The 22,131-nt window shown below is 38.7% G+C and overlaps 1 protein-coding gene and 1 long non-coding RNA gene across 2 annotated transcripts in view; both read left to right on the forward strand.

The window, feature by feature from the left end:
- The window catches only part of LOC135364130 (uncharacterized), a 39,814-nt gene extending 18,695 nt beyond the window's left edge, over nucleotides 1-21,119 (forward strand). Inside the window, exon 3 of the long non-coding RNA XR_010410751.1 lies at nucleotides 9,269-21,119. This is a non-coding gene — a long non-coding RNA (uncharacterized LOC135364130). The remainder of the gene's footprint in view (nucleotides 1-9,268) is intronic.
- Nucleotides 1-22,131, forward strand: part of UBE2E2 (ubiquitin conjugating enzyme E2 E2) — a 373,034-nt gene that overhangs the window by 60,754 nt on the left and 290,149 nt on the right. The gene's annotated exons all lie outside the window — the stretch shown is intronic.

Here is a 22,131-nt window from a genome sequence, read left to right on the forward strand (position 1 = left end):
AACCTCAAGAAAGGAAAAGGTAGGGGCGCCTAGGTGGCTCAGTCAGTTAAGCTTCTGACTCTTGATTTTGGCTCAGGTCATGATCTCAGGGTTGTGATTTTGAGCCCCACTTTGAGCTCTGTGTTGGGTGTGGAGCCTGCTTAAGGTTCTCTCCCTCTCCCTCTCCCCCTCACCATCCTGCCCTCTCTAAAAAAAAGGAAGGAAAAGGTATTTGTCATAATGTTTTGACTTGTGTGAAATAAAAGACTTTTTCTAAAACACAGAGAAAACCCTTGGCAGTTAAGTTGCATTTTTATATAAGTAAAATCTATTTTTAATTTTTTGGTATATGTAATATTTTTTTTAATACACCAATTTTTTTTTTTAAGATTTTATTTATTTGACAGAGAGAGACACAGCGAGAGAGGGAACACAAGCAGGGGGAGTAGGAGAGGGAGAAGCAGACTTCCCACCGAGCAGGGAGCCCAATGTGGGACTCGATCCCAGGATCCTGAGATGATGACCTGAGTCGAAGGCAGACGTTTAAAGACTGAGCCACCCAGGTCCCCAAAACTACACCTATTTTTTAGAGCAGTTTTAGGTCCCCAGAAAAATTGAGCAGAAGGTATGGATTGCCCATAAAACTCCTCACACATATGCATACTCTCCCCCATTATCAAACATCCCCCACCAGAGTGTTAGTTTGTTACAATTGATGAACCTATGTTGACATATCACTATCGCTCAGAGTCCATAGTTTAGATGAGGGTTCACTCTTGGTGGTATACTTTCTCTGCGTTTGGAAAATTTATGACATGTATCCACCATTATATCGTATGGAGTAGTTTCACTGCCATAAAAAATCATCTGTGCTCTGTCTATTTAGCTCTCCCTTCCCCCAACCCCTCATCTTTTTACTGTCTCCATAGTTTTGCCTTTTCCAGAATGTCATATAGTTGGAATCATACAGTATGTAGCCTTTTCAGGTGGGCTTCTTTCGCTTGGTAATATGCCCTTAAAGTTCCTCCATGTCTTTTCAGGGCTTGATAGCTCATTTGTCTTTAACATTGAGTAATATTTTATTGTCTGGATATGCTACAATTTATTTATCCATCCACCTACTGAAGGATATCTTGGTTACTTCCAAGTTTTGGGGTAAAGCTGTTGTAAACATCTGTGTGCAGGTTTTTCTGTGGACATAAGGTTTCAATTCCTTTGGCTAAATGCCAAGCAGTATGACTGCTGGATTCTATAGTAAGAGTATAATTTGCAAGAAACTGCCAAACTGTCTTCCAGGGTGGCTATACCATTTTGCACTCCTACCAGCAATGTAGAAGAGTTCCTATTGCTCTACCTTCTCACTGGGATTTGGTTTGTTGATTTTGGCTCTTCTTATAGGTGGGTAATGGTACCTCATTGTTTTAATTTGCATTTCCCTGATTACATACGTACAATATGGAGCATCTTTATTTTTTTTAAGGATTTATTTAATTGAGAGAGAGAGAGAGAGCATGCGGTGGGGGGGCGGGCAGAGGAAGAGGGAGAGAGAATCTTTTTTTTTTTTTAAAGATTTTATTTATTTATTTGAGACAGAGAATGAGAGAGACATAGAGCACATGAGAGGGGGGAGGGTCAGAGGGAGAAGCAGGCTTCCCGCTGAGCAGGGAGCCCTATGCGGGACTCGATCCCGGGACTCCAGGATCATGACCTGAGCCGAAGGCAGTCGCTTAACCAACTGAGCCACCCAGGTGCCCGAGGGAGAGAGAATCTTAAGCAGACTCCACGCAGAGCTCGGAGCCTGACGTGGGGCTCAATCCTACAACCCTGAGATCAGGACCTGAGCTGAAATGAAGAGTTGGACACTCAACTGACTGAGCCACCCAGGTGCCCAAGCATTTTTTCATATGCTTATTTGCCATATGTGTATCTTTCTAGTGAGGTATCTCTTAAGGCTTTTGGGCCATTTTTTTTTTCATACCCATATTACAGTTAACTTATTATACCAGCAAAAATATATAAAATATTTTATCAAATATTTGATTAATGACTAAGTATTTTTTGAGTGGACACAGTAGTCATTTAGCATGTTCTTGTTCATAAAACAGCATTTCACTTTGCTTTTTTTTTTTTTTACAGGAGCAATATATTTTTTTTTTGTTTCAAGTTTTTTTTTTTTTAATTTTTTTTTTTTAAGATTTTATTTATTTATTTGCGAGAGAGAATGAGAGACAGAGAGCACGAGAGGGAGGAGGGTCAGAGGGAGAAGCAGACTCCTCGCTGAGCAGGGAGCCTGATGCGGGACTCGATCCTGGACTCCAGGATCATGACCTGAGCCAAAGGCAGTCGCTTAACCGACTGAGCCACCCAGGCGCCCCTGTTTCAAGTTTTTATTCTAGTTAGTTAACATATGCTGTAATACTGGTTTCAGGAGTAGAATTTAGTGACTCATCACTTACATATAACACCCAGTGCTCATCACTAGTGCCCTCCTTAATCCCCATCACCCATTTAGCCTATCCCCTACCCACCTCCCTCCAATAACCCTTAGTTTGTTCTCTATAGTTAAGAGTCTCTTATGGTTTGCCTCCCTCTCTTTTTTTCCCCTCTTCCCCTGTGTTCATCTGTTTTGTTTCTTAAATTACACATGAGTGAAATCACGTGGTATTTGTCTTTCTCACTGACTTGTTTCACTTAGCACAGTATACTCTAGCTCCATCCATTTTACTGCAAATGGCAAGATTTATTCTTTTTGTTCGCTTTGTAATATTCCATGTGTGTGCACACGTGTGTGTATATATGTATATACCAGATCTTCTTTATCCCTTCATCATTCGATGGACAGTTGGGCTCTTTCCATAACTTGGCTATTGTTGATAATGCTGCTGTAAACATTGGGGTGCATGTGGCCCTTCAAATCAGTATTTTTGTATCCTTTGGGTAAATAGTAGTACAATTGCTGGGTCATAGGGTAGTTCTATTTTTAACTTTTTTTTAAAGATTTTATTCATTTATTTATTTGAGAGAAAGAAAAAGAGAGAGCACACATGCACAAGCAGGGGGCATGGCAGAGGGAGAGGGAGAAAGGTCTCCTTGCTGAGCAGGGAGCCCCACATGGGGCTCCATCCAGGACCCTGAGAGCATGACCTGAGCTGAAGGCAGATGCTTAACTGACTGAGCCACCCAGGCGCTCCTCTATTTTTAACTTTTTGAGGAACCTCCATACTGTTTGCCAGAGTGGCTGCATCAGTTTGCATTTCCTCCAATAGTGTAAGATGGTTCTCCTCTCTCTACATCCTTGCCAACATCTGTTGTTTCCTGTGTTGTTAATTTTAGCCATTCTGACAGGTGTCAGGTGATATCTAATTGTGGTTTTGATTTGTATTTCCCTGGCAATGAGGAAGGTTGAGCATCTTTTCATGTGTCTGTTGGCCATCTGTATGTCTTCTTTGGAAAAATGTCTATTCATGTCTTCTGCCCATTTCTTAATTGTTTTTTGAGTGTTGAGTTTGATAAGTCCTTTATAGATTTTGGGTACTAACCCTTTATAGGATATGTCATTTGCGAATATCTTCTCCCATTCAGTGGGCTTTTAGTTTTGTTTATTGTTTCCTTTGCTGTGTAGAAGCTTTTTATAGTGATGAAGTTCCAATAGTTCATTTTTGCTTTTGCTTCCCTTGCCTCCGGTGATGTTTCTAGTAAGAAGTTGCTATGGCCAGTGTCAAAGAGGTTGCTGTCTATGTTCTCCTCCAGGATTTTGATGGTTTCCTGTCTGACATTGAGGTCTTTCATCCATTTTGAATTTATTATTGTGTATGGTGTAAGAAAATGGTCCAGTTTCATTCTTTTGCATGTTGCTTTTCAGTTTTCCCAACACCATTTGTGGAAGAGACTGTCTTTTTCCATTGGATATTGTTTCCTGCTTTGTTGAAGATTAGTTGACCATATAGTTGTGGGTCCATTTCTGGCCCATTTCTTAATTCAGTTGTTTATTTTCTTATTGTTGAGTTTAAAGCATTCTTTTATATTTTGGATAGCAGTCTTTATCACATGTATCTTTTACAAATATTTTCTCCCAATCTGTGGCTTGTCTTTTCAGTCTTGACAGTGTCTTTTGTGGAGCAGAAAGTTTTAATTTTAAGGAAATCCTGCTTATCAGTTCTTTTTTTCATAGATCATACCTTGGTGTTGTATCTAAAAAAATCAGTAATCCCAAGGTCATTTAGATTTGCTCCTATGTTGTCTTCTAGGAATTTTGTAGTTTTGCATTTTTACATTTGGATCTGTGTTCCATCTTGAGTTAATTTTTGAAAAGTTCGTAAGGTTTGTATCTAGATTCGTCGTCGTTGTTGTTTTGCATGTGGATGTCAGTTACTTAAGCACCATTTGTTGAAAAACTACCTTTGTTCCATTGTATTACCTTTGTTCCTTCATCAGAGATCAGGTTGATTCTGTGGGGGTATTTCTGGGCTTTCTATTCTGTTCCATTGATTTGTCTGTCTCACCAGTATTGCACTGTCTTGATTATTGTAGCTTTATAATAAGTCTTGAAGTTGGGTAGTCCTTAAACTTTTTTCTTATCCTCAATGTTGTGTTGGCTCTTCTGGGTCTTTTCCCTCTCCTTGTAAACTTTAGAATCAAGAACTAACATCTTGACAATATTGAATCTTCCTATCCATGGATATAGAATATATCTCCAGGTCTTTAATTCTTTGATTCCTTTCATCAGAGTTTTTTTCAGTTTTCCTCATATAGAGCTTGTACATATTTTGTTAGATTTATAACTAAGTATTTCATTTTGGGGGTGTTCCTAATGTAAATGGGATTGTATTTTTCATTTCAAATTTCACTTGTTCATTACTGGTATATAGGAAGGCAATTAACTTTTGTGTGTTGACCTTGTATCATACAACTTTGCTATAATTGCTTATTAGTTTCAGGAATGTTTTTGTTGATTTTTTTAGATTTTTCAGAAGACAATCATGTCATCTGAAATGTTGAGTTTTTTGTTTGTTTTTAGGGAACAAGTGAATTTTTATTGAGGACAGTATAGAGTAGGTGGAGGAAAGCCTTCATGACACACTGCATGAATCATTGCAGTGTCATCTCTTCCCATTGAGGATGTTGCCCCCTCCCTGTTTTCTCTGCAGAGTATCTTGGGCCCACAGATTACCTGAGGCTGCACTTCTCTCTTCTACCCCCTTGCAGGGCTCAGGTGCTGGGTACCTCTTCTCCCTAGTTTACTACCTGCCTGTCTCATACTTAAAACTCTCCTCCCTTTTTAAAATTAATTAATAAATTAAGTTCTATTGCAGGTATAAATAACATACAATGTTATATTAGTTTCAGGTGTACAGCATAATGATTTGATACTTGAATCTTTTTTTTTAATCTGTGTTTTTAAATTGCAGTGGAAAAGAAGTCACAAAAAGTGACTTTAGGTTATGGGAAATGTATGCAACAGGGACATGAAATTACCAACCAGTATCTCTGTGGGATTTCTTGAGTAACTACAGAAGAGCTGCAGAAGGGCCATCCCCTCTCTCCTAAAATAGACAAGACAGCCTTTCCGTGTCTCTTGGGCACTTCTACATCACTCCTTCCTCGTGACCCTTGGAAGTGTGTGTGTGTGTGTGTGTGTGTATAAAGTTATTTAAGTTATTTGGGGGGACATAGTTCCATAAGATGCTAGGGTTTATTCCCTTTTATCTGAGTATCTGCTGAAAATGTTGCATTTTTGTTACCATATTATTTCTTCTCATAAAAAACAGTATTTAAAAAAATCAAATACAGCAATTTTTCTTAGAGTTGAATTCAGTGACCAGAGCCTACATTGCATGTGTATATGTTAACATGTAGAAAGATTGCTTTAGGGGTGCCTGTGTATATGTTAACATGTAGAAAGATTGCTTTAGGGGCGCCTGGGTGGCTCAGTCGGTTAAGGGTCTGCCTTCAGCTCAGGTCATGATCCCAGGGTCCTGGGATCGAGCCCCGCATCGGGCTCCCTGCTCAGCAGGAAACCTGCTTCTCCCTCTCTCACTCCCCCTGCTTGTGTTCCCTCTCTTGCTGTGTCTCTTTCTGTCAAATAAATAAATAAAATCTTAAAAAAAAAAAAAAAGAGGGGCGCCTGGGTGGCTCAGTCGTTAAGCGTCTGCCTTCAGCTCAGGTCATGATCCCAGGGTCCTAGGATCGAGCCCCGCATCAGGCTCCCCGCTCAGCAGGAAGCCTGCTTCTCCCTCTCCCATTCCCCCTGCTTGTGTTCCCTCTCTCGCTGTGTCACTCTCTCTCTGTCAAATAAATAAAATCTTTAATAAAAAAAGAAAAAAGAAAGATTGCTTTATAATCGCGTCTACTGTTTGGAAATTGTTTGCATGATTTAACATACTCAAAGATCTTTATGGTGTTTCATTTCCTTAAGTGAAAGATTTCTGTAGAAGATTTCAGGGTGGAAGGGGTCTGCAGAACCTTCCCACTTTATAAACAAAAGAAATTCACTCATTTTCCTTACTAAGAGTTATGGGCAGAAAATACATGAAATTAGATTAATAACTGCAAAATCTAACTTAAATTCATTAAATAGAATAGTTGGTCTGGAATTCTCTTTTCGCACAGAAGTACTCTGTGTGTAGACTTCTCTTTATAGAAGCAAGTTGTGAAAAGGATGGGAGAACCAGAACCTAAGAGGACCTGAGGTTGAAGGGGGATTTTGTTTAATGTCTTTATCAAAAGCAATTTACTTTCTCACAAAAGTAAATATCTTTAAAAAAAAATGAAATTTTATTCTTTCTTTTGTGTCATTGAAAGTAGTATCTTAGTGTTAAATTTCCCTTTTTTAATTTGTCACAGTGTTGTCCTAGATATGTGTGTAACATTGCAGGGTTAAAAATTAGCGATCTGGGGGGTAGTGGGTCAGTTGGGCATCCAGCTCTTGGTTTCAGCTTAGGTCGTGATCTCGGGTTCGTGGGATTGAGCCCCATGTTGGGCTTCTTGCTCAGTGCAGAATCTGCTTGAGATTCTCTCTCCCACTCCCTCTGCCTTTCCCATTCATGAGCGTGCTCTCTCTCTCTCTCAAATAAATAAATAAATAAATAATTCTTTTAAAATATTATTGATCTGTATGTCTTCGAAAGCGTCTGACTTACAAAGGAGATTTTTAATATATTAGGTTTTTTTTGGAGTTATTGTACATATGGTAAGCATGATGGATATATTATTCAATTTAAAAACACCATTTATTATATACATTTACAATACTTTTTTTTTTTTAAAGATTTTATTTATTTATTTGACAGAGAGAGATATAGCGAGAGAGGGAACACAAGCTGGGGGAGAGGGAGAGGGAGAAGCAGGCCTCCCGCCGAGCAGGGAGCCCGATACGGAACTTGATCCCAGGACCCTGGGATCTGACCTGAGCTGAAGGCAGACGCTTAACGACTGAGCCACCCAGGCGCCCCAATACTTTTTTTTTTTTTAGAATGGAGAGCTGTTGTAAATTATAAGCCTATATCAAATTGTACTTGAATTATTTTCAGTGCCAAGAATATTTCAGGATTGTTTTAATTAAAAAAATTAAATCAGAAAACATAAAATTTAAAATGTGAAAAATGAGTTCTTTAATCCTATTATGTATAAAAACATTTTTTTAAAAGTAAGAACATAATCTCCTATGTAATAAATCCCTATAATTCAGTGGAATATTTGGTATTTTAGTAAGCAGTGCAAGGGTATGGTAGAATTCAAGACCTTAGAAATTAGTTTGAAAGTCCTTATTAAAGTATGATAGTCTGTGTTAGAGAGGCAAGACTGTTTGGAATGCTTTGGTATTCGAAAAACCTTTTACCTATGTAGAAGTTAAGGCAAACCACCAAGACTGCATAATGTTTAAATCTTACTTAAGTCTTAAATTTTGGTACAAAAGTCTTTAGCTTCAGAAGACATAAAACTCTTGGAATTGTGCTAGCTTGCTTTCTAAATGTACGAAGGAAAATAACTTTCTGATGAGGAAAAGCTAGTGTAACGTTGGTGATACAAAACTGATAAGTACCTCCTGGACTCCTGTCTTTACCTTCTGTAATGAGGATGAGAGAAGGAACTATTAACCTTTAGCTGAGAGGTAGGTGAAGGTATGTTCTTAGCTGAGGAAAAACATGGGATACAGCAGTTTATTAATTCTATATTTAATAAACCACTTGAGACATTGGGACGGCTGGGAGATTTTGACATCTTAATTGAGTTAGGTGAGCAAGCAACCATGGGTTTCTTTTATTTATTTATATCTTTTTGTCAGGTATTAGCTGTAAAGTCTGATATCTGTATGTGAGAGCCATATGGAAAGATACTATGTTTAACCATTTACATAAAGTTCTTGTGTGCGGCTAGGTTGTACTTCTTAACTAATTAAATGAGTTAACTTTTTGAATAGAATTTGTGAAGAACATCTGCTAATAGCAATGGTTTCAGCTTTGGCAAAATTGATATTTAGTTTTGACAGTAATAGACTAACAGATTCAGCTGCTTCTTGAGTGCCTTTTTGGAACAAGATAATAGGGTTATGTCAGCATAGTGGAGGATGCTTTTCTTTGTTTTTTATTACTATAGTTGGGGAAGGGTCTCTCATTTAAGAGGTATAATTTGTGATACGTTTTTTAAAAAAAGGATGGTTGGAACATAACTGTCTTTAATTTCAAGGAGCATAATTGCTTTACTAAAAGAACATTTTGGTCATTTTGATATTTATAGTATTTTTGGTAAGACTTAAAAGGAATATTAAAAGACTTTTTATTATAGAGCTTGGTTCATAGATAGTTTATATCTTGGACTCAGTGTAAGATTTTATAAAAATATATACACCACAAAAGTCATAGTGTTCTTACCCTTTTTTATTAGTGTAAAATTTTGGTGAAGCAGCAGGTTAGTGGTGCCTTAGAATAGATAGCCCTAAGCCTCCCTGGGTTTTTGTTTTATTTTGTTTTGTTTTTAAAGTTTCTAGAATGGATGGTCCAGACTACAGTGTATTTGTACTCCGTCTCATTCCACAGAGGATTTATGGATTTATGGTGACTACTACTGCTACTACTAATAGTATTAAGTGCACGCTTACTCTGAGCTAGGCACGTGATCTTGTCTAATTCTTAGCACAAGTCGTATCATGTATATACTGCTTTTATCTGTGTTTGCACTTGAGAAAATGATGCTTAGGAGGAGTTAAATAACTTGCCAAAATTTAACATTCTGGGAGATGGGGCTAGAATGCAAATCTAAGAGATCTAACATTTGCTCCCAATCTCTATAGGGGGAAATGCAAACCAGAATTAAATGTCCAAACTAGGAAGAAAGAAACAGTGGATGTTCATGTCTTTAGGTCCCACAGCTGTTATGACTGGATCATGAATTTGACTCTAAATATAACAAAAGAGAAAAAAAGTAGAGGTGAGTGAAATTTGTATGTGAGGATACCACATGAAACCCTTTTTTAGGACTTAATTCTCAAATAGAGTCCCTCTGTGGGAGCCTCAAAAAGAGTCTTTTTGGAAAATGTTGGGAATGGTTTCTTCAGTAACATTCCCTATAATATATGTAGTGATAGGTTTAATAGGACGGCTTCTTTTTGATCTCACAATGAAACTCAAGGCCATAGGGGTGCCTGGGTGGCTCATTCAGTTAAGCGTCTGCCTTTGGCTCAGGTCATAATCCCAGGGTCCTGGGATCGAGTCCTGTATCGGGCTTCCTGCTCAGTGGGGAGTCTGCTTCTCCCTCTCCCTCTGCTTCCCCCCCGCCTCCCGCTGTGCTCTCTCTCTCTCTCAAATAAATAAATAAAATCTAAAAAAAAAAAAAAAAAAAGAAACTCAAGGCCATAATGTTAAAGCATGATTTGATAAGAAGAGTTATGTGAGATACCATGATTGTATGGACCAAGCATGCATGGTTTGGTATGATCCACATATAAAATCTGGAGTACTGAGAGGGATGGAATGATGGTCTGTACATTTGCCAGTCAATCCTGAGCTTCGTATATACTTCAGAAATCAAATGAACGCATGGTAGAGTTAATGTCTTTGTCCTGAAAATTGAGAAGTATAGACAGGGGATATAGTGACAGTTCATGATATTGAGCTCACAGTTGAATGGGTAATTTTCCCAGGCTACAGGACTATTATAGAAGCCAAGAAAGTAAATTTTCAGTAAGAAGATATTTTTCAGTCTTGTGAAATACAGCAGAGAGATGGATGCCATGTTATATAAGGATTAAAAAGTGTCCATTGCATTTCAGAGACAGGTCTTGGGTATCTTAGCAGGTACAGCATCAGTGGAGTGTTGCAGAGTAGAAATCCCATTGTAATGGGTTCAGGATTGAGTGCAAGATGAGGAAGGGGCAACTTTGTATGTAGACTTACCTTGTAGTTGAAGGTGTATTGGGAAGAAGGAGAGAACCAGAATCTTGGGGCCCCAGTGTTGAAGGAGGAGTTTTGTTGAAGGACCTAAAGAGGCTTGAGATTGTATGCTAAGGATGACGAACCAAGGGAGATGGAAAAATTGAAGATAAAAAGCAGAATGATGGGGTGCCTGGGTGGCTCAGTCGGTTAAGCATCTGTCTTCGGCTCAGGTCATGATTCCAGAGTCCTGGGATCGAGGCCCGCATTGGACTCCCTGTTCAGTGGAGAGTCTGCTACTTTCTCAGCCTCTGCCTCTGTTCCTGCTTGTGTGCCCCCCCCCCAATAAATAAGTACATAGAAAAACAGAATGAGGATTAATATTGCAAGGTGCTTGTGATTGGGGGTGGGAATTCAGGTCATTGAAGGTGGCAAATGGATCAGTTCTACTGAGCTCAGCTCTGCTGAGAAGTAAGAGTACCCATCTCATTCTACATCCCTGCCCTCCCCAAGTCATACAGAGAAGTACAGACATGGATAAAGGGGTTTAGTCTAGAAAAGGTGGATGAAATCAGGATATGAATCAAGATCGGGGCTTCTGGGTGGCTCAGTTGGTTGAACATCTGGCTCTTGATTTCGGCACAGGTCATGATCTCATGCTCAGTGGGGAGTCTGCTTAAGGATTTCTCTCCCTCTCCCCCCTTCTCTTGCGTGCATGCTCTCTCTCTCTCAGGTAAATATGTCTTTAAAAAAAAAAAAAAAAAAAGGACATGCATGACTCAACTGAAGAGGTGACTGAGACCAGCAGCAGTTCTCTCCTAAACTTTGAAAATGAGAGCTGTCGTGGGAGCTGTAAATAAGGGGACCTGGGTGTGGAACATGGATTAAGTGGACAGAGAAACCAAGAAGCCCAGCAAAAATAAAAATGTATTCCATTTTGCCACTTCTTCCAGTAGATGATTTTGTTTTTGTGTACCTAGTGGCTCCTTCTACCCCCGGGACTTTCTCACCCAGGAAGGAACACGTGTGGTGGAGGCAACAGGGATCTGGATAGTAAGGAAGCTGGATTTGCACGTCTCGTATAGGAAGTTTGTTTTAGGTGGACATTTGAAACCCACTTACAGTTAGCATGTAGAGTTAAAGGCTGAAGACCGAAGGCCTTAGGAACTGTGTTTGCTGTTGGGACACGTTCAAATAAAGAAAAGTAGATGACACTCAGTGACCGAACTGTATTTATTGGCCTGGAAAGGCACATGGCCTACTCAGATCAGTTCTCACCATCCAAAAGGAGCAGATTTCAGGGCTGAGTCAAGGGCAAGGGAGAAAAAGGAAGATGCTTTTCTGTCAGGTAAAGGGCTGGTTAAGAAAATGTCATCTACTTTGGGCACCAGAGAACAGCTTTTAGTTGCTACTGCAGCAGGAGCAGCAACAGCTGGATAGATTGTGCTGGAGCTTTTGTCGGCAGAGAGCAGAAAGCCCATGGTGGTGGAAGCAGTAGTTGAGAGAAATCGTGGAGAAAGGAAAATAATGTGCAGCTTACGTAATGTGGTAAAAGGCCTGGTAGAAAAGGGGAGAAATTGTTTTATTCTATTTATAAGTAACCAACATGTTTTCCAAGGCCTGAGCAGCTCTGAATCAAGAAATAGGAGTCACAGTAACATTAGGAACTAGGAATTTCTTGAAAGTCTTGGTGTGAGCTTCTCTTTTTAACTGGGAACTGCAGAAATGCCTAGTCCAAGTGCAGACCTTGAGTGGCTCATGCATTTATTCTCTGGCTACTATCCCAGCAGCCATGGGCCAGAGAGGTCCCTACTTTTGGGGCCCTTGACTTGTGGTCAAGAATCCTTTCCTTTTTGCCATTTTTATTTCAGTGGACGATTTTGTTTCTTTTATCTAGAGGGCTCCCCCGACCACAAGGTCATCCAGGGAGTGAGGATCAGGAATCCTCTTCTGCTGCCACCCTCAGTCTACTGTGGTAGGATTGCCTTTGGGTGCAGGGCATGTGCTGGAATGGCAGATTTGTGTAAATAGGACTTAGCTGCGCTTGTCTCTTGCTGTCTCTGTACTTCTTTCAACAAGAGCCCCATGGGCTTGGGTTACTCCGCACCTACAGGAGGAACCTGAAACCAAGGCGTGGGAGTCATGGGAACCACTCAATCTGGTTTGCAAACACATTGGGGGCTTAACCCACCTCTCTGCAGGGCTGATTCTGTTTTCCTCCTAGACAAGATTTTGTGTGGTTCAGGTATTCTGGCCCCCAGGAACTGTGGAGTGCATACAGATATGCAGAGAGGACAGGCTCTGATACAAGTACCAACCCAGTATTTTTGTCTTTTGAGCTTTTCCTCGCTATGCCTTGGCAAAAGAAATAAGGAGGAAATGGTTTGAGTGAACACATCATTACTGGCTTCTGATAGCTCTAGCTCTCTCTGTCGGAAAGTTATTTGTGTGGATATTTGTTACTAGTTATAATGCTTAGTAACAGTTTCAGGAACTCATTTAATAGTTTCTCCTAGGTGTGCAGTTGTTTTTCTCGAGCAGATTTGGTTTTTAATCACACATCCTGGATTAAGAATGACAGTTATCTAACATTTATGAAATTATCCTGACAACTGAATTTATAGTCCATTTGTTAACAGGCTGTTGCTAATTCGATCTATTTGCATCTTCTCTAACCTGTGAGCAATTTGGAGGGAACCAGATTTATTTTATTTATTCCTCTATTCCTTGTGCTTACCATGTAGTAGGCGTGCAAAAGTAGAGATAATAGCAATAATGAAGGGAAACATGGACCTTGAGTTTCTGGAGCTTGTATTCTGATGGGTCTTCAAAGGATATTGAATGTGAGTATATTGGAGTGTGTGTGTGGAGTGGGAAAGTTTTGAAATGGGTGTGATGTATTAGGGTTCTCCTGAGAAACAGAACCAACAGGATGTATTTATGGAGAGAGAAAGAGATTTATTATAAGGGATTGTCTCATGTGATTATGGAGGCTCAGAAGTCCCAAGATACGCGCTATACACACTGGAGATCCAGGAGAGCCGATGATGTGGTTCCAATCTGAGTCCAGAGGCCTAAGAATCATGAGAGCTGATGGCAGGTGGTTCAGTCCAAAAGCTGACAAACTTAAGACTCAAGAAAAGCTGATGTTTCAGTTTGAGTTGACTGGGAACCCAAAGTTGGCAAGAAAAGACTGATGTCTTGGCTCAAGTGCTCAGACATGAGGACTTCTCTCTTATTCCAGGGAAGGCCAGCCTTTTTGTTCTATTTGGACCTTGAACTGATTGGTTGAGGGCCACCCACATTATGGAGGGCAATGTGCTTTACTCAGTCTTTGATGCAAATGTTAATTTCATTCAGAAACACCGCGAGACACGCTCAGAGTACTGTTTGACCAGATGTCAGGTAACCTCTCCCCACCAGCCTAGTCAAGCTGTGACACATAAAATTAACTATCAAAGATAGATAATACAACAATTTTATAATATAAATATCAGTATAATAATTTTAAAGCATCATGGAATAAGTGACTGAACTTTTAAAATTGTTGAATTAGGAATCATTCTCCCACTTTTCCAGGACTATTTTCATTTGAAGTTGATGTAGTATATGTTATTTAAAAATTACTCAGATGTTAACAGATTTGACTCTTCTTAGTAATTGAATCATTCTTGTGCAGAAACCCTTTGCTGCAATGCAAAAAAAAAAAAGGTGCTATTGGTAAAAGAAGGGGTGTCAAATATATAGTACAGGACTGTTGTTTTAAAAATTATTTTTTTAAAAGTATAGTAGTAGCAAATTGCTATGCTGCTGTATTATCTCTTCCTGTATCTGGTGCTGATTTCTGATCATTCTGGATTATGTTTAAAACCAAAGGCAGTCTGTGAATACAAAAAATTAGTATTTTGTATTTAAGTTATAAAAACTCTTTGTTGAGAAAATACCTAGATTCATAAAGAATGATTTTTCACTGTCCACATAGTTCCTTATCTGTATGTTCTATCATTTATCCTTTATTACTAGAATTCTTTACTTTTTAAATTGATGCACTAAATTTTTTTTAAATTTTATTTTATTATGTTATGTTAATCACCATACATTACATCATTAGTTTTTGGTGCAGTGTTCCATGATTCATTGTTTGCATAAAACACCCAGTGCTCCATTCAATATGTGTCCTCTTTATTTATTTTTTATTTATTTATTTATTTTTTAAATACATTCTTTTTATTTATTTATTTATTTATTCATGAGAGACAGAGAGAGAGAGAGAGAGAGGCAGAGGGAGAAGCAGGCTCCCAAGGAGCAGGGAGCCCGATGCGGGACTCGATCCCAGGACCCTGAGATCATGACCTGAGCTGAAGGCAGACGCTTAACCATCTGAGCCACCCAGGCGCCCAATATGTGTCCTCTTTAATACCCATCACCTGGCTAACCCATCCCCCCAACCCCCTCCCCTCTAGAACCCTCAGTTTGTTTCTCAGAGTCCATAGTCTCTCATGGTTTGTCTCCCCCTCCGATTCCCCCCCTTCATTTTTCCCTTCCTACTATCTTTTTTTTTTTTTTTTAATATAGAATGTATTATTTGTTTCAGAGGTACAGGTCTGTGATTCATCAGTCTTACACAATTCACAGCACTCACCATAGCACATACCCTCCCCAATGTCTATCACCCAGTCACCCCATCCCTCCCACCCCCCACCACTTCAGCAACCCTCAGTTTGTTTCCTGAGATTAAGAATTCCTCATATCAGTGAGATCATATGATACATGTCTTTTCTCTGGCTGACTTATTTCGCTTAGCATAATACCCTCTAGTTCCATCCACGTCATTGCAAATGGCAAGATTTTGGTTTTTTTGATGGCTGCAGTATATTCCATTGTATATATACACCATATCTTCTTTATCCATTCATCTGTTGATGGACATCTTGGCTCTTTCCATAGTTTGACTATTGTGGACATTGCTGAAATAAACATTGGGGTGCACGTATCCCTTTGGAACACTACATTTGTATCTTTGAGGTAAATACCCAGTAGTGCAATTGCTGGGTTGTACAGTAGCTCTATTTTCAAATTTTTGAGGAACCTCCATATTGTTTTCCAGAGTGTGGCTGCACCAGCTTGCATTCCCACCAACAGTGTAGGAGGGTTCCCCTTTCTCTGCATCCTTGCCAGCCTCTGTCATTTCCTGACTTGTTAATTTTAGCCATTCTGACTGGTGTGAGGTGGTATCTCATTGAAGTTTTGATTTGGATTTCCCTGATGCCGAGCGATGTTGAGCACTTTTTCATGTATCTGTTGGCCATTTGGATGTCTTCTTTGGAAAAATGTCTGTTCATGTCTTCTGCCCATTTCTTGATTGGGTTATTTGTTTTTTGGGTGTTGAGTTTGATGAGTTCTTTATAGATTTTGGATACTAGCCCTTTATGTGATATGTCATTTGCAAATATCTTCTCCCACTCTGTCGGTTGTCTTTCGGTTTTGTTGACTGTTTCCTTTGCTGGATGCACTGAGTATTTTTGTTTATAAGTTTCCTGCATAGCTCCCTCCCTCCCTCTCTCTCTCTTTTTTACAATAAATGCTGTGGAGTTAATAAATGGAGTGGAGCTGTGTCAATGTCTAGTTTTTGAACAGTTTTAATAAATATTGCCTAATTGCTCTTATTTTATAAGCTCTTATATAAAATATTAATAATTGATAACTTATATTGAGTGCTAGGTAGAACCTGAGCTTTATGTGGATTGTTTCATCTGATCCTCAAAATAACCTTGTGATTAAGATGTTAATATTGCCCTTTAGGCAACAGCTGAGTGCCTACAGTGTGCAAAGCACTGTGCCAGGCAAGGGAACTATAGGAATGAACAGTGCAACCATTGTTGATGCCCACATTCTAAAGGAAAAGGACAACTACTACTCTCAGTTTATTTAATTGTCATAGTGAGAAAGACTCTGAAAGAAATATTTAGGCTACTTTGAAAGTACTATCACACAGGGTATAAGGAGGAGTGGCAAGAAAGAAATTATCTTTGAATAAACACCTTTGCAGCTTAAGTTCAGTAGGCCACATGGGGGAAGGAAGTGTGTTAGGCTGAGAAGGCAGCATGTGTGACTCCTAGTCTCTTCTGTCACAGTGTCTGGAAGACTGAGTTTGTATTTGAGAAGAGTATGTTGCCCAGCAGATCTGGTTTCATGAAAAATCTGAATTTGAGCCGTTTTCTGTTCAGAATGCTTACTTCTGGGGCACCTGGGTAGCTCAGTCAGTTAAGCATCTGCCTTCGGCTCAGGTCATGATCCCAGGGTCCTGGGATTGAGCCCCGCATCAGGCCCCCTGTTCCTTGGGAAGCCTGCTTCTCCCTCTTCCACTCCCCCCCTGCTTGTGTTCCCTCTCTCGCTGTCTCTCTCTCTGTCAAATAAATAAATAAAATCTTAAAAAAAAAAAAAAAGGATGCTTTCCTTCATCCCATCTGGTCTCCACAGACCACATCAGAGAGGATGTCACTTAAGGGACTTACTAAAAGATTCTGTGGGCTTTGTAGATTGATAAGACATGGTATGGGGGAGAAAAGTAGAGATAAGCTTATTTTTGTTCTATTGTACAATTTCTGTCTCTTTTTATCTGCCTTGTGATGCCAGTGAAAGTAAGACTGCTGTCCGGCATGTGCGTAGGTTGGTGGAGAGGCTCTATGATTTTCAATTACTTTCTCTAGACAGCTTCTCCAGTAAGTTACCTACCTCCTAGTTTTTTCCCCTAAGATTCATACAGTAAATTACAACCCATTTCTTAGAATTGTAGTTCCATGAAAGGTTGCTTTGGAGTAAGCTAAAAATAATTTTTTAAAAAAGATTTTATTTATTTGACAGAGCAAGAGAGCACAAGTGAGGGGAGCAGCAGGTAGAGGGTGAGGGAGAAGCAGGCTCCCCACTGAGCAGGGAGCCTGACATGGGGCTCCATCCCAGGACCCTGAGATCAACCCCAGCCAAACGCAGATGCTTAACTGACTGAGCCACCCAGGCGCCCTGTTAAAAATAATTTTTAACTGAAAAAATTAATATATAAACTAAGGAGAGGTTAATTGTCCTTAGCATAGAACTCCCTTCCATTACCTTCTTTGAATCTTTTTGTGACCTCAGAAAGAAAAAAAGGTGGAAAGTCTGTAAAAATAATGTATTTCAAAATGCTTTCTGCCTTCTAAAATGTATGAATCTTGTTTCTAGTGGAATTATGATACAGTCCTGTGTGTTCAAATGATCATGCTGCTTTTTCCTTTGATTGCTCAGAATTAAGCTTGAGTGCAGCAAAGCTATAAAAATCACAAGTAGAGTGGGTTGTGTTGTGAGGTCTTTAATCATTATGAACAAAAATAAAATAGAAAGTTACCTCAAGATACTATTTTGGAATATGATATTACCTTGTGGACATTTATGCTTTTGTTTTTCTAATCATGATTGTGATTTTGGGATTATTTCATTATATATAAACAAGGATTGATAAGGCAAAAGAAATAGTTCATCATAGTATTAATATTTTAACAATAATCTTTTGTACCTGCCTAAGGAAGAGATAAAAAAAGGTGTTGTTTTTTTTTTTCTTTTATTCTTTAAAACAAAACAAAATAAAACTGAGCTAATTTAAGCGGTTGCAATTTCTGGGAAACAAAGGCTTTGGTGTACATGCTTTTGATAGTAGACATTGTGACCATATCATGTATGCTTTCTTAATAATGTCTGACATTATCAGATTGATTAACTCAGCATGAGGCCTAATCATATTTAACTATGGTTGGCAGCTGTACACTAGAAGAATAGTAATACAGAGGGGGAATAAAATTAGTTTTTTAATAAGCTGTATTAAATACAAAACTAAAAAATGTATCAGAAGCATTCATTATTTCGCATTGACATGTAAAACTATTGTATTCACACAGTATCCTTTTCAAATTCATGCTGACTTATATTTTCAAAGATTGGCTACTGCCAGAAGCTAGACCTACTGATAATAAGATTTTCATTTGATAATTGATGGTGTAGGTTTCAGGGAGTTATGATTTCCTGCAGGCTTCAAAGGTCAACATTTGTATCTACATATTGGTGTTCACTGTGTAAACGTCATAGATTATCCAACCCATCTAAAACTGGAACCAAAACCTCTGCTTACTTTTCCCAGAATCAGCATATTTCTTTAAAAAATTAGTCATTGCAGAAGTAATTGTTTTCCCCATTGCTTTTTTTTTTTTTTTAAAGATTTTATTTATTTATTCATGAGAGATAGAGAGAGAGAGAGAGGCAGAGGCAGAGGGAGAAGCAGGCTCCCCGCAGAGCAGGGAGCCCGATGCGGGACTCGATCCCAGGACCCTGGGATCATGACCTGAGCCGAAGGCAGACGCTTAACCAACTGAGCCACCCAGGCGTCCCTTCCCCATTGCTTTTTGAAAAATATTTATTTATTTGAGAGAGAAAGTGTGAGTGAGTGAGTGCCTGTGAGTGGGGGGGAGGGGACAGAGGGAGAGAATCTCAAGCAGACTCACTGCTGAGCATGGAGCCCCACATGGCCTGATCCCCAGGACCCATGAGATCATGATCTGAGCTGAAACCAAGAGTCAAGAGTTAGATACTCAACCAACTAAGCCACCAGGTGCCCTTCCTCATTGCTTTTTTTAAAAATATAATCGTAAAAAGTTAATAAATGATACATATGAAAGAGTCCTAAATTAAGGAGGTGTGATTAATTCTGATTCTGCCTGTTAACTTTAACTGGGGTCTTGGAGTTTAATTAGATCTATTCACCAAATGTTTAGTGAATGCCTATCATGTGCAGACCGTTCAGGGCTCTGTGGTTTTGACCAAAACTGCAAAGATTTTGGCCTCAATCAAAGCACTATTTTGGTGTGCTGAGATTCCCTATTAAGGATAACAGTCATTAATTACACTTTGAGGACTAATTTTCAAATATCTGAGAAATAGGCATAACAAAAACAGTCAGTTTCTGAGTTGTGTTGCATAAAATATTTGCATAGAATTTTCTCCTCCACTAGCTGACACCCAGCTTTTTAGTAAGTTTTCTAAAGCTATTGAGCTAATAAAACTTTTAGTGAATATTCAAATTTTAGTCAGATGTTATCATTCAGAATTAAAGTAACAAAATAGCTAAGTGAGTGGAAAAGTTTGCAAACTATATGGAGCAATTTTCACCTTCTAGAAAAAGAATAACTGTATTTCAGAGAGCAGTTTTCCAAATAAACATGCATTAAAGTGTACTTAGATGCCTCATATATTAACACATAATCATGTTATATGTATAAGAAATAATATATATTCAATTTCTCATGTTGCTTAGGATTTCTAATTTAATTAGTACAGTGTCATGACTAGTTTGAATCCCAAAAATTAAATACATTTTTAATTTAGGAAAAGAAGCAATTTCTTTCATTTTAAGGTAGAGTGGCCCCTAACAGGTCCTCGCTGTAAGATCATATAATGTTTAAAGGTTTGATAAGTCCCTGAAATGTGAAATTAGATAACTTAGTGAAACTTAACCTTAACTATAATCTTGCAGATGAGAAGAGAGTAAAATATTCTAGATCCAAGAGGAGTTATTTTGAGGAGCTTTAAGTGCCAGTAAATGGAAGCTTATAATTAACATGGCTATTTAGCTGTCAGTGTAGCTTTATTTTAATGTATAATGTGTCTAAGACATGATGTAGGTACACAGAAGCATTTGTGGAATTGAATTAAATGTATGCTTCCTAGATGTAGCTTCCAAAAGATATTGAGCAGTTGTTGAACTACACTAAATTATAAACAATAATCAAATGATCAATATTAATTTATGAAATCAGTAACTAATTTACAATAAAAAGAATTGATTTGTGGTAGAATTCAGCTGTAAATTTTGTGTAAATATACTATTAAAACCTAAATTGCCAAACCCTGGCAGTATAGAACCAAGCATAGCAATATTAGATATAACTTACAACTTACTGATAGTTCATTTAAACAGATATTCACATGTTCATTTTGTAATTGTTTTTTGGGTCATGTGGTGATAAATCATTCAGTATACTAAATTGTCGCTTTTTAGTGTTATTGAATTTTACATACACTTTACTAATCAAACCTTGAATCATTGTGTAAGTTTTTAAAGTGTAGGAGGTTGGGTAGACTAAGCACACCATTTAATTTATTTTCCTTTATAAATATGTCTTTAAAACAACTGTCATTTAAAAAAATTATACCATCTTTAATTTTCAGGTAATAAATTGACAGATTCTGTTCAGTAGTAATTTCAGGAAATATTAACTCTTCTCTCTTGGATACCTCTGTCAACACTCATTCACTGATGCTTAAAATCAGTTAATAGTCAACAGTGCCTTTCATTTACCTGTTAGAAGGCCATAAATGTAAATAAGCCTGGAAGAGAACATGTTTGACTTATTACTACATTAAGATTCAAATCACTGATACCAAATTCTTTTCTTAGAGTCTTTGATAGGGAAGAGAACACAGTGGGATAGGCTGGGGCTTGTAGCAAAGGTGGGCTGTGGGTACCAAAGATAAATAACCTATCATAACCTATTTTTAAATTTTGCCAAGGCAATCCCTGTGATTAAGTCCCTTAAACAGTTTTGGGATGTCTTTTTATTAACCCTCTCATTTGCAGCCCTGTCTGGTATTCAGAATTGCACCCTGAGGATATTTTGTTAATGCAGAAAATTTTGATAGTGCTAATATTCTTTGGGAAGTATAATGTTGTACATATACTGTAGTCCTCCCCCCCACCCCCCTTACCCTTACAGTGAAAAGCTGATATGGGTCAGGATCACATTGGTCCCACTTTTAACGGCGAAGTTTTGAGGGGTTATGAATGGGACTAGACATGGGTATGCAATCTCTTTGAAACTTCTTTGTTCACATTTTGCATTCTTTTTTCCCATCTGTAGTTGGAAGTTGACAAGTATTGAGGTTGCTGTTTACTTGGGAAGCCTATTGACCTGACAGCAGTCCTGATGCCCCATTTATCTTATTCACTTAGAAATGGTGCCTTCTCTTAGTGGCACTTGCTGTAATTGTCCTAACACACTGGCATGTAACCCACTGCTTGTGTTTAGTAAATATTTGTTGAATAAAGAAGGGAATACTGGAGACTCAGCTTCTCTGTGTCTGTTTCTTACTCTCCTTTTCTGTTTTTACTGATTCTGTTTTTCTTCACTCATGTTAGCTTCTCTCTTATTTCACATTCAGAATTCCCATAGTGGATCAAATTGGTCACTCCCCATTCAATCTGGGGTGACCAGAAAGCAGAGTTCTCACACTAATTATCACTGAGACCCTTAGTTTATCTTCTGTTCAACCTTTAATGGGTTGCTTTTCACTAGGGTGTGGTGTCATATTCTATTGGCTGTAGCTTGGGTAAATGGCTTGCCAGACCCAGAGCTTGAGGAATCAGTCACTCATATATAGGTAGGCAGAGATTATAGTGATTGGCTGTTAGTAGAGTCTAAATGGAGAAATGTATTTTATCATCTAAACATACTATTTATACATTAACTCAGGAAGTTTTTTGTTGTTGTTGTTTTTAAAGATTTTATTTATTTGTCAGAGAGAGACCACAAGTGGGGAGAGGGGCAGGCAGAGCAGGCAGAGGGAGAAGCAGACTCCCTGCTGAGCAAGGAGTCCGACGCAGGACTCCATCCCAGGACCCTGGGATCATGACCTGAGCTGAAGGCAGATGCTTAACCGACTGAGCCACCCAGGTGCCTCTCAGATACAGTTTTTATGGGGGATA

Source organism: Mirounga angustirostris, unplaced genomic scaffold, assembly GCF_029215605.1.
Source record: "Mirounga angustirostris isolate CCGP_5_RB_7025 unplaced genomic scaffold, mMirAng1.0.hap1 SCAF_1, whole genome shotgun sequence".
Classification (NCBI taxonomy): domain Eukaryota; kingdom Metazoa; phylum Chordata; class Mammalia; order Carnivora; family Phocidae; genus Mirounga; species Mirounga angustirostris.